Source organism: Antechinus flavipes, chromosome 2 (genome assembly GCF_016432865.1).
Source record: "Antechinus flavipes isolate AdamAnt ecotype Samford, QLD, Australia chromosome 2, AdamAnt_v2, whole genome shotgun sequence".
NCBI lineage: Eukaryota > Metazoa > Chordata > Mammalia > Dasyuromorphia > Dasyuridae > Antechinus > Antechinus flavipes.
In genome coordinates this window covers 356,038,688-356,048,847 of record NC_067399.1, presented here as the reverse complement: position 1 = coordinate 356,048,847, position 10,160 = coordinate 356,038,688, and positions in this window count along the sequence as shown.

The window sequence follows — 10,160 nt, the reverse complement described above, 5'->3', positions numbered from 1 at the left end:
AGATTCCAAACAAGATCAGAGTTGAATAGAAAATTTGACATTCAAAAAAAGTATAAACAGGAAAGAAAAATCAAAAGGGACTCTGTAAAGTTTAACTTTACATATACAACATTCCTACATAAGAAGATGATACATGTAACTCATACTCATTTGGGTATAAAAATCTATCTTACTCAAGGAGGAAATTAGGAGGAAAAAGGACAAGAGAAAACAGAGAAGTGTGATAAAAGGGTAGGCAGATTAAAGAAGGCAGTAGTCAAAAGTAGAATGGACTCTTGAAAAGGAACAGCATAAAGAGAAAGAAAGAAGAAGAATCCAAAGAAAATAGAATAGAGAAAAATGCACACAATTCACAACTGTGAATGGAAATGAGATGAATCAACCCTCCAATAGACACAGATAGCAAAATAGATTAGAAACCAGAATCCAATATTATGTTGCTTATAAGACACCTGCTTGAAACAGGAAAGATATATTGAAGGAGTTAAAATAAATAGCTAAGATAAGGATCAGAATCTATTATGTCTTATCTGATTAGAAAAAAAAAGTTACAGATAATAAAATAATAGCAAAATTTTTTATACCAGATTTCTCTGATAAAGCCCTCATTTTTCAAACATGCAAGGAATTGAGTCAAATCTATGAAAATAAGAGCTATTCCCCAAATTATAAATGGTCAAGGAATATTTAACAAATAGTTTTCAGAATAAATCAAAACTATAGTCAAATAAAAAATTTGATTAGGAAAAGAAAATTAAAACTTTGAAATATCAACTTAATCTGTCAGAAATGAGAAATGCTATAGAGGATTGGGAAAAAATAAGTACACTAATAAATTATTGCTAAAACTGGAAACTGTTCTAACCATTTGGAACAATTTAGAACTACACCAAAAGGGCTTTAAAATCTTGCATACCCCCTTTTGCCCAGCAGTATCATTAGCTAGGTCTATATTCCAAAAAGACTTTAAAAAGAAATGAAAAAGGACCTATATGTACAAAAAATATTTATAACAGTTCTCTTTTTTTGGTGCCAAAGAATTGGAAATTGAAGGGATTTCCATCAGTTCAGAAATGGCTGAACAAGTATGTGATTATGATGCAACACTGTTGTATTATAAAAATGATGAAAAGGATGGTTTCAGAAAAACCTAAGACCCCATATATGAATGCAAAATGAATTGAGCAGAACCAGAAAATCATTGGGCATAGTATTAGCAATATTGTAATTATGATTGACCATGAAAGATTTAACTACTCTGATCAATACAAAGACAATTTGGAAGAACTTAATAAAAATTGCTATCTACCTCCAAAGAGAATTGATGACCTCTGAGAGCAATTTAAATTGAAATATAATTATCTCATTTTATTTTTCTTGCTTTTTTTGTATGGAAAATATTTTGCTTAATTTCACATGTGTAACAGTTACATATTGCTTGCCTTCTTAGTGAATGGGGGAAGAGATGGAGAAAGAGAAAGGGAAGAGAAAGAAAATTTTGAACTCAAAAGAAAAAAAAAAGGTAAAAATAATCAATTACCATTAAAAAATTTTAAAGAAAAAAATTAAGTGCCTTAAAGGCCAGATTTAAATTCAAGTTTTTCTGATTCCAAGTTCAACACTGATACACTGCACTCATCCCATTTTCCTTCCAAGACTGTGATGTAAAAAATAATGAAAGAAACAATTTCAAAAGAAAAAAATGTGAAATTTGTATAAACAAATGCAGATCAAAGTGAATACAACCAGAACAATTTATACTATAAAAAGATTAGAAAAACAGACAACTTTGAGACACTTAAGAATTCTGATTATCCGTAGTTCCAGAGAATCACTGATAGAAAATGCATTTAGAGAAGAGATGGGCTAACTATCCAGAATGAGATACATAATATTGGATAAAGCCTTTATTAGTCAATCAGTTAACAAACTGGTATTAAGTACAACTGGCAATTTGTTTTACTTAACAATACAAGTTTATTGCAGGAATTTTCTTTTTCTTTTCAGAATGGACCTAAGAGAAATAAAAATGGATGCTAAATAATTGAAAAAATAAAATTTAACTTTAAAATTAAAAATATATATATAGGATGATAGAAGCTACAATCTACTGGAGAAGACAAAAGGATATGCAATCAAGGCCAGAGACTTTGCCAAGGAGAAGGACACCTCTTTGTCAGGAATTGGAGAAAAAGAAAGAGATTTGGGCTTGATTTCAAGGAACTTGAAGATAAAAAGGAGAAAAAGAACATCATATCAAATAGCTTCAATGTTATCAGTAATTTGAATGGTAAGGTTTTCAGATAAGATGGAAAAGGAGAGGAATGGCAGGCTTGAAAAGGAAAGAAGTTTTGGAATAATTTCTTTTTGCAATGAGTTGAGGGAATCAGTAGAGTAGAATTGTTGGATTCACTTTTCAGTTTTACTTTAGCTCATGTTTCCCAAACAATTCCCTCTGTCTGTGTCTTCAGATAAACTAGGTCAAGACTTAGGTTCTTTCTCTTCCTAGTAATCATCCTAGAGTAGATAAGAAGACCAAGGGAGCAACTGTTTCATCCCAAACACTAATCCTTTCAGTATTGAGCCATATATGTCCTTGAAATTTGACACAGGGGCTTCACACATATTCTATTCCCCGCTCATTATATTCCCCAACACTGTCACATATACAAATATTTGCTATTCTCAGCAAAATAACTGGGACATATTTTTCCCCATATTTCCCAGTTATAGAAAGTCTGAAGTCTGAAGGGTGGTTAAGCATCATCTGTTCAAGTGTTCTTCCCCTCTCCCAACCTAGTACCTTGCATTTAAAGAGTTTCAACAAAGTCTATGTGGCACATTACTTAATGGCCTCCTAAATACAATATAAGTAATTCATTCATCACTGTCCTTAAATTTTTAGAAAGGGCTAAAGCCTCTTATAGCTAGTATACTTCGATATTATAATTATCTCCAAATAAAAATTTATGAAAATTTTTACAAAGTTTATTAAAAGCTAATTGCTTATAATTTTAAATATTTCTCTCAATTCAAACACCTAGAAAAAAATTAAAAATTGAAATAAACTAAGAAATGGAAAATAGGAAAAAGAAAAATCTGAGTATACCTTTTTGGAAAGAAAATCTAACCCTAAGTGAGCTCCTAGAACATATGAAACCCCAACAAAAGAGCTGAGGGAACTGAGGGCTTATCTTTTTCTTCATTTGACTTCCATGAAATAAATAACAACAACAAGACACTTCTTAAAGAAAAAGCCTTGAATTAAAATTAGTAAGGAATGGGTTGTCCAGGTTCAGCATTAAGAAATAATGGTTGTGAATGATATCTAATTTCATTGAAAAAAGTAAAAATTCAAACAAGTTCCATGGATGAATAACATTTGTGAATTTATATTTTATCAATACACAAATAGTAGGGGAGCAGAGTAGCCTCATATATATGTGCAGGGAAGTAGGAGAGCAAAATAGCTTCATTTATATGTGCAGGAACTCATATGCTCACTTAAGACCAATGAGAGATTTTTGATCTTCCCTACACTCTAAACACAAGAATTATTCTTAGGTGTTGCTGTGGTACCCAAAGGAGAAACTAAGACACAGTTGTTTCAAAGGTGACACAAGTTGTCAACAGATTTTCAACTTGAAAGCAAAGGAGATGCACAGAGATAATTTAGATGTGATGCAATTATATTTGTAACTTCACTCCTGAAGCCCATTTGAGGAAACTCTCCTTATTTATGGAGATAAAAGGCCCTACCCTGCATAAGAAGGGGGACTGAGTTTGTGAGAATTAAGAGTTTCAATACTCAGTTGTGGTGTTCTTTTAAAAAATAATAATAATAATAATAATAGTTCTCTTGAGAGAAAGCAGGTTTCTTGGGGAGGTTTTCTGGAGGCAACCTTAGTTTCAGTTGAAAGTAATAATCACCCAAAATGCAGCCAGTTGGTAAAAATGCAAATGTTTATTTTCTCTTTCCAAACTAGCCCAATTAGTTGAGGCCTATCTCTCTGCTTGGTTCTAAGAGCTCTTGCAGCTTTGTCCTTTGCTTCTGCCTCTGCTTTCTTCAGCCTCCAGACACCACAAAGATGGAATGAATCTCTTGTCTCCTTCACTTGGGGCTCGGCTAGCTTTCTGGAGAGTCTTTCAGACCAGCTTGGTCTCAAAGGGGGAAGTGCAGGAGCCCAGCCACCACAGTGGTGTGAGATGAAGATGAATATGGTTGCACCTCCAAGACAGTGCTTCTGCTCAAATGAACTAATGCTCCCTTCTCAATCTTCAGCTGAACTCTCTTGACTGGGCTCACTGAAGCTCTATTTATGCTCCTTCGAGAGAGAGGGATTGTGGGATGCGAGAGAGTGGGATTATGGGTTTCCTCCCAGAGTGCTCTCTGGCCCTAAGAGTTTCAAGGGAGGTGTGAATTCACAAAGTTATAAAGTTTACTTTGTGAATGTCCCATATTTGTGAACTCCAATGAGTACTTAAATACTTCTTGCTTATATGAGCTCTCTAAAGGTGTGAACATAAGCATTGTTTCTATTAGTTCTACTTAGTACCTTGTTTCAGGTTCTGGCCCAAAACATCTCCTTGTAAGATCAGATCAATCATAAAGATTCCTCTGAAAATTCTCCAAGACAGTCTTCTTTATTACACTTTATTACACTTCAGTCACTTCTGACTTCCAGCTTTAAAAGAAAAGATGGAAAAGGTCAACCTTACTTCAGGATGCTGAAGGAAAAGACTTTTGGAAGACAAGTGAGGAACTGCAATTCTCTACTATGTCCCGCTGTCCAGTTTGCTATCCTGGAGATGTTGGAAAGTTTTTCCCTTGGGTGAAATCAAAGATACTCTCTCTTGGTTGAGCTTACTTATCTTGCTCCCAAAGACAAAGCTTTACTCTATATTGTCTGGAATATACTCTTATGTATACTTTCTTTGATTAAGGTTTTGATATGATTTAAATAAATGGGTTTCTTTGCTTTTTGTTTTGTGGAATTGGTATTGGATAGAGAATGGAGTCAAATTTTTGACATAAAGCTTAAGGTTGCTTTTCCCCAAAATGAAAATGACCAAAAGTTAAATAGAAACTAGTCATGTGTTCCCAGATGAACTATATTTAAGGGAGTAGATGGATATACTTCTACCATAGTCATCTCTCTCCCTGAGCAGAGGAAAGTGCTGATTTCTAGCTCAAATTTCCTGCTTTCTGAGTACTGGGAAGAATTAAAGTTTCCCTTGGAGAAGAATGGAGAGAGAAGGGGATAGAGATGTACATTCTACCTTCCATGAAATCACCCAAGGAGAGCTCTTCTTGTGCTACATGTGGGCTTGTTTTTTGTTGACTATTTACACTAACAAAGTACAATAATATGTAAGAATACAGAAAAACAAATTTGCAATTTAGAAACACCTACTTTGAAAAGATAAAAAAGGGTTATAGCAATTAACTATCACTGAGAAATTTACAAAACCAGTAAACAATTTACTGGAGCAAAGTAATTATCTATTGCAAAAGGACAAAGGGTACAGGATATTTGTTCAGGAACATGTTATTATGCATTGAATTTACTCAGTAAATGACAAAAGTCCTTTTAAAAGCCACTATGGAAATCTTAGGTTCAAAGTTAGTTCAATGCTATTTCAAAGTTTAAGTGTTTGTGATGTACAAAAAAATTAACATTTAGGTGTTATCTTCATATCACAAATTCTTATTGAAAATTACTATTCATCTGACTTAAAAAAATGTAATTGATACTAAAATAGTATTGAAATGAAACATAGTATAAATAAATTAGAAGAACATAGGACAGTTTACCTCTCAGACCTATGGAGGAAGAAGAAATTTGTGACCAAAGAAGAACTAGAGATCATTATTGATCACAAAATAGATAATTTTGATTATATTAAGTTAAAAGTTTTTGTACAAACAAAACTAATACAGACAAGATTAGAGGAGAAGCAATAAATGAGGAAAACATTTTTACATTCAAAGGTTCTGATAAAGGTCTCATTTCCAAAATATATAGAGAATTGACTCAAATTTATAAGAAATCAAGCCATTCTCCAACTGATAAATGGTCAAAGGATATGAACAGTCAATTTTCAGTTGAAGAAATTGAAGCTATTTCTAGTCATATGAAAAGGTGCTCCAAATCACTATTGATCAAAGAAATGCAAATTAAGACAACTCTGAGATATCACTACACATCTCTCAGATTGGCTAAGATGACAGGAAAAGATAATGACAGATAATGTTGGAGGCAGTGTAGGAAAACTGGGACCCTGATACATTGTTGGTGGAAATGTGAACGGATCCAACCACTCTGGAGAATAATTTGGAACTATGCTCAAAAAGTTATCAAACTGTCCATAGCTTTTGACCCAGCAGTGTTTCTACTGGACTTATATCCCGAAGAGATCTTAAAGGAGGAAAAGGGACCCACATGTGCAAAAATGTTTGGGGCAGTCCTTCTGTAGCTAGAAACTGGAAACTGAATGGATGCCCATCAATTGGAGAATGACTGAATAAATTATGGTATATATGTTCTGTAAGAAATAACGAACAGGATGATTTCAGAGAGGCCTGGAGGGACTTACATGAATTGATGCTAAGTGAAATGAGCATACATGGCAACAAGAAGACTATACGCTGATCAATTGTAATGGACATGGCTGTCTTCAACAATGAGATGATTCAAACCAGTTCCACTTGTTCAGTGATGAAGAGAGCCATCTATACCTAGAGAAAGTACTGTGGGAACTGGGTGTAGACCACAACATAGCATTTTACTCTTTCTGTTATTGTTTGCTTGCATTTTTGTTTCCTTTCTCAGGTTTTTTTTTTTTTTTCTTTCTGGATCCGATTTTTCTTGTGCAGCAAGAAAACTGTATAAATATGTATATATATATATATATATATATATATATATATATATATATATATATATATATGTGTGTGTGTGTGTGTGTGTGTGTGTGTGTGTGTATATATATATATATATATTGCATTTAACATACATTTGAACATATTTAACATGTTTTGGATTAGCTGCCATCTAGGGTAGGGGGTGGGAGGAAGGAGAGAAAATATGGAACAGAAGATTTTTGTAAGGGTCAATTTTGACAAAATTACCTCTGCATAGGTTTTGTAAATAAAAAGCTATAATAATAATTTAAAAAGTTAAAAAAAAAGAAGAAATGAAACATATCATAATTATTAGTGAAAAGTCATGTTTCCAATAGGGCATCAGTAACAGACTTACATGATTCACATCTTTAATATAAACATAACCAGTGTCTCTCAAGATTAAATTTATCCCTATAGAAATGGTATAATGAACAAAAATGAAATGATTTCTTACTGGAATGAAAGGTTTACCCAGAGTACTGTAACAGAGAATAAGCAAAAAAATAGTATTTTGGTTTTATAACTTTTTTTGCAAAGACATTTTCACAGATTCTTTTTTATAGATCTTTATGTGTGCATAAAACAACAACAAAAAAAGTTAGGATATATTGTTTCTATTAGACACATGGTGGTACCAGTGTACCAAAGAATCAAGCAATAATACTAAATTTTAGCATTTTTTAAGGAAATATCTCTAAAAATATTTTAAGCCAAGACTCTGAAGTAAAAATAAAGTGGGTTTTTTTTTCCTTTAAAATTCACTCATATTCAAAGAGACCTAACTCAGTTTCAATTGATAAATGATGGACAGAAGCTACTACACCCAGAGAAAGAACACTGTGAAGTGAATGTAAATTGTTTGCATTTTTGTTTTTCTTCCTGGATTATTTCTACCTTCTGAATCCAATTCTCCCTGTGCAACAAGAGAACTATTCAGTTCTGCACACATATATTGTATCTAGGATATACTGCAAGATATTTAACGTATATAGGACTGCTTGCTATCTAGGGGAAGGAGTGGAGGGAGAGAGGGGAAAAATCAAAACAGAAGTGAGTGCAAGGGATAATGTTGTAAAAAATTACCCTGGTATGGGTTCTGTCAATAAAAAGTTATTATCATATAAATAAATAAATTCAGTCATATTGGTTTACTTATTGCTGTTTCTGAGAATTTATTTTTAGTGGAAGAAACACAGTGACACTTCCTTTTTCTCCCAAAGAGATTTATATTTTGCCCCTGCCTCTTTAAATGATATCTTTCTAGTATGTCTGAAATAGTCCATCTCCAAAGGAAAACCTTTCTTGAACCAAGAATTAGTTTTTGCTTTCACTACAGTTAGAAGATTCTCCAAAGAGAGTCTCTCAAATAAATCCTTAACCTAAATTTAAGGCAGTGAAATGAAGATAAGCTAAGCAATTAAAGATTAGGTCTCTGCTCCTTGAATAGCCTGTTCACTATGGGCAATTCATCAACCAGAAGGAGGTATTAAACAAAGACTTTATCATTCTACAGCCTTAAAATGAGAGAGCTCATATGCCAAAAAAAAAACAAAAAAACAAAAAACTACCAACTACTAAGACAGCCCTGCATTCTGATACTTACAAGAGGATCTTTGTTTAATAACAAAACAATCCTTGTTTTGATTTTAAATAAAACTGGGGCTGCATTTCCATGCTTAATTTGATCAACCACAGCTATTGTTTCTATTAAAAGAATTCTAAAACAATGAGTATAACAATACTTCTCTTTCCTTTTGTTTTAACAAAGATTATGGTTGTCAGAGAAGTGAAATAAGTGAACATCAGTCATTAAACATATTCACATTGAGCCAGAACTTTCCTAATGTATTCTACATTCTGTACAGTCCAATCCTTTTCTCAGTATTTTCCTTCTGCACCTTGAAAAGATTTTTGAATGAACAATTAATCCTTCCCTATATAACCACCAGTGTCACTGCTGAGAAAGACAAATATTCAGCTTGGGAAATATGTTAAGAACACTTACATCCCATCTTTCTCTAGAAAAAAGTTCTCTAGCAGCTTACTCCCCATATAGAAGTGGCTTTGCTTCTAAAACCTACCTCCAGAGGGACTGAAAAATATAGCTTCACAATCTTTTTTCTTCATGGACTATACTGGTCTGTTTACTAGGAGTATTTTTTCAGAAATATGAGGCCCTCTTTTTCATTCAGGACATTTATTAGAGCTACCTAATATACTTAACTTGTAATTCTTAAACTCCCAACTCAGCTTTTACGTTTGAGCAAACATGTCTTCCAACCTGTACTGAGCATAACATCTCTCTATAATCCTTCCAGACTACAAATAATAATGAAATAGAGTGGAAATGATTGGCCTGTATGTTTTTGTTTGCAGTGGGTAACTATGATTTTAGTGAAAATAATGGAAAGGAAAAAAATTAAACAGGTTAATTTTTAGGAACTGTGAAAGGGCTAATTCACCTTCCCTCTCCCCCTACTCCCTTTGGTTTTTCTGGAGAAAAGAGCCAAGCTAATATCTTTATCATCACTTCCAGAGTTGTGGATTACTAACAGAGGCCTAGTTACAAAAGTTCCTGATCTGCATATCTCCTTTTTTTTTAACCAAATAATGAATTCTATGTCTTAGCCAATAGTAGATAGTTTTGATAATATAGATCATTTGTTATTCCTTTACTGACCTTCTAGTAAGTCCTCATGATTTAATCTATTAACAGCTTCTTTGGATGGCTCAAGAAATCTCTCTGTCTACAAAGGTTTCCTTCTCCCTTTTGCTTGCCTGCCATCTTGTTTTTCCTTCAAATCAAACTCCATTTTAATCTTTTTCCCCAAATTCCTTTGCCACTTGTAGGTGAGTTTAAAATGAAGTTACTGTTATGTGTATTTTAAAGCTACATTGAACCTATACCAGTATTTGCTCTAATTCTTAGCACAGACCTTTAAACAAAGCGTAGAAATTCTTTTTAGTATCTATCAAAGTTGATGGAATACAATCAAAGAATATGAAAGTTTAAAGTGACTTTAGAAATCATCTTTCCCTACCTCACATGTTTTGAAATTCAAATTTTATTGCACAGATGAGAGACAGACATGATGGAGTTGATTATAGGTCATTTACCTGATGCCAGTCTAAAATTCTATGAGATAGCCTAGCCATTGCTTCATTACTTCCTATGATTATTCAGATCTTCATAAACCAGTCCTTTCCAATTTTGGAAGGCTTGGGTACTTATCATCACTTGTAGCCTAAATGG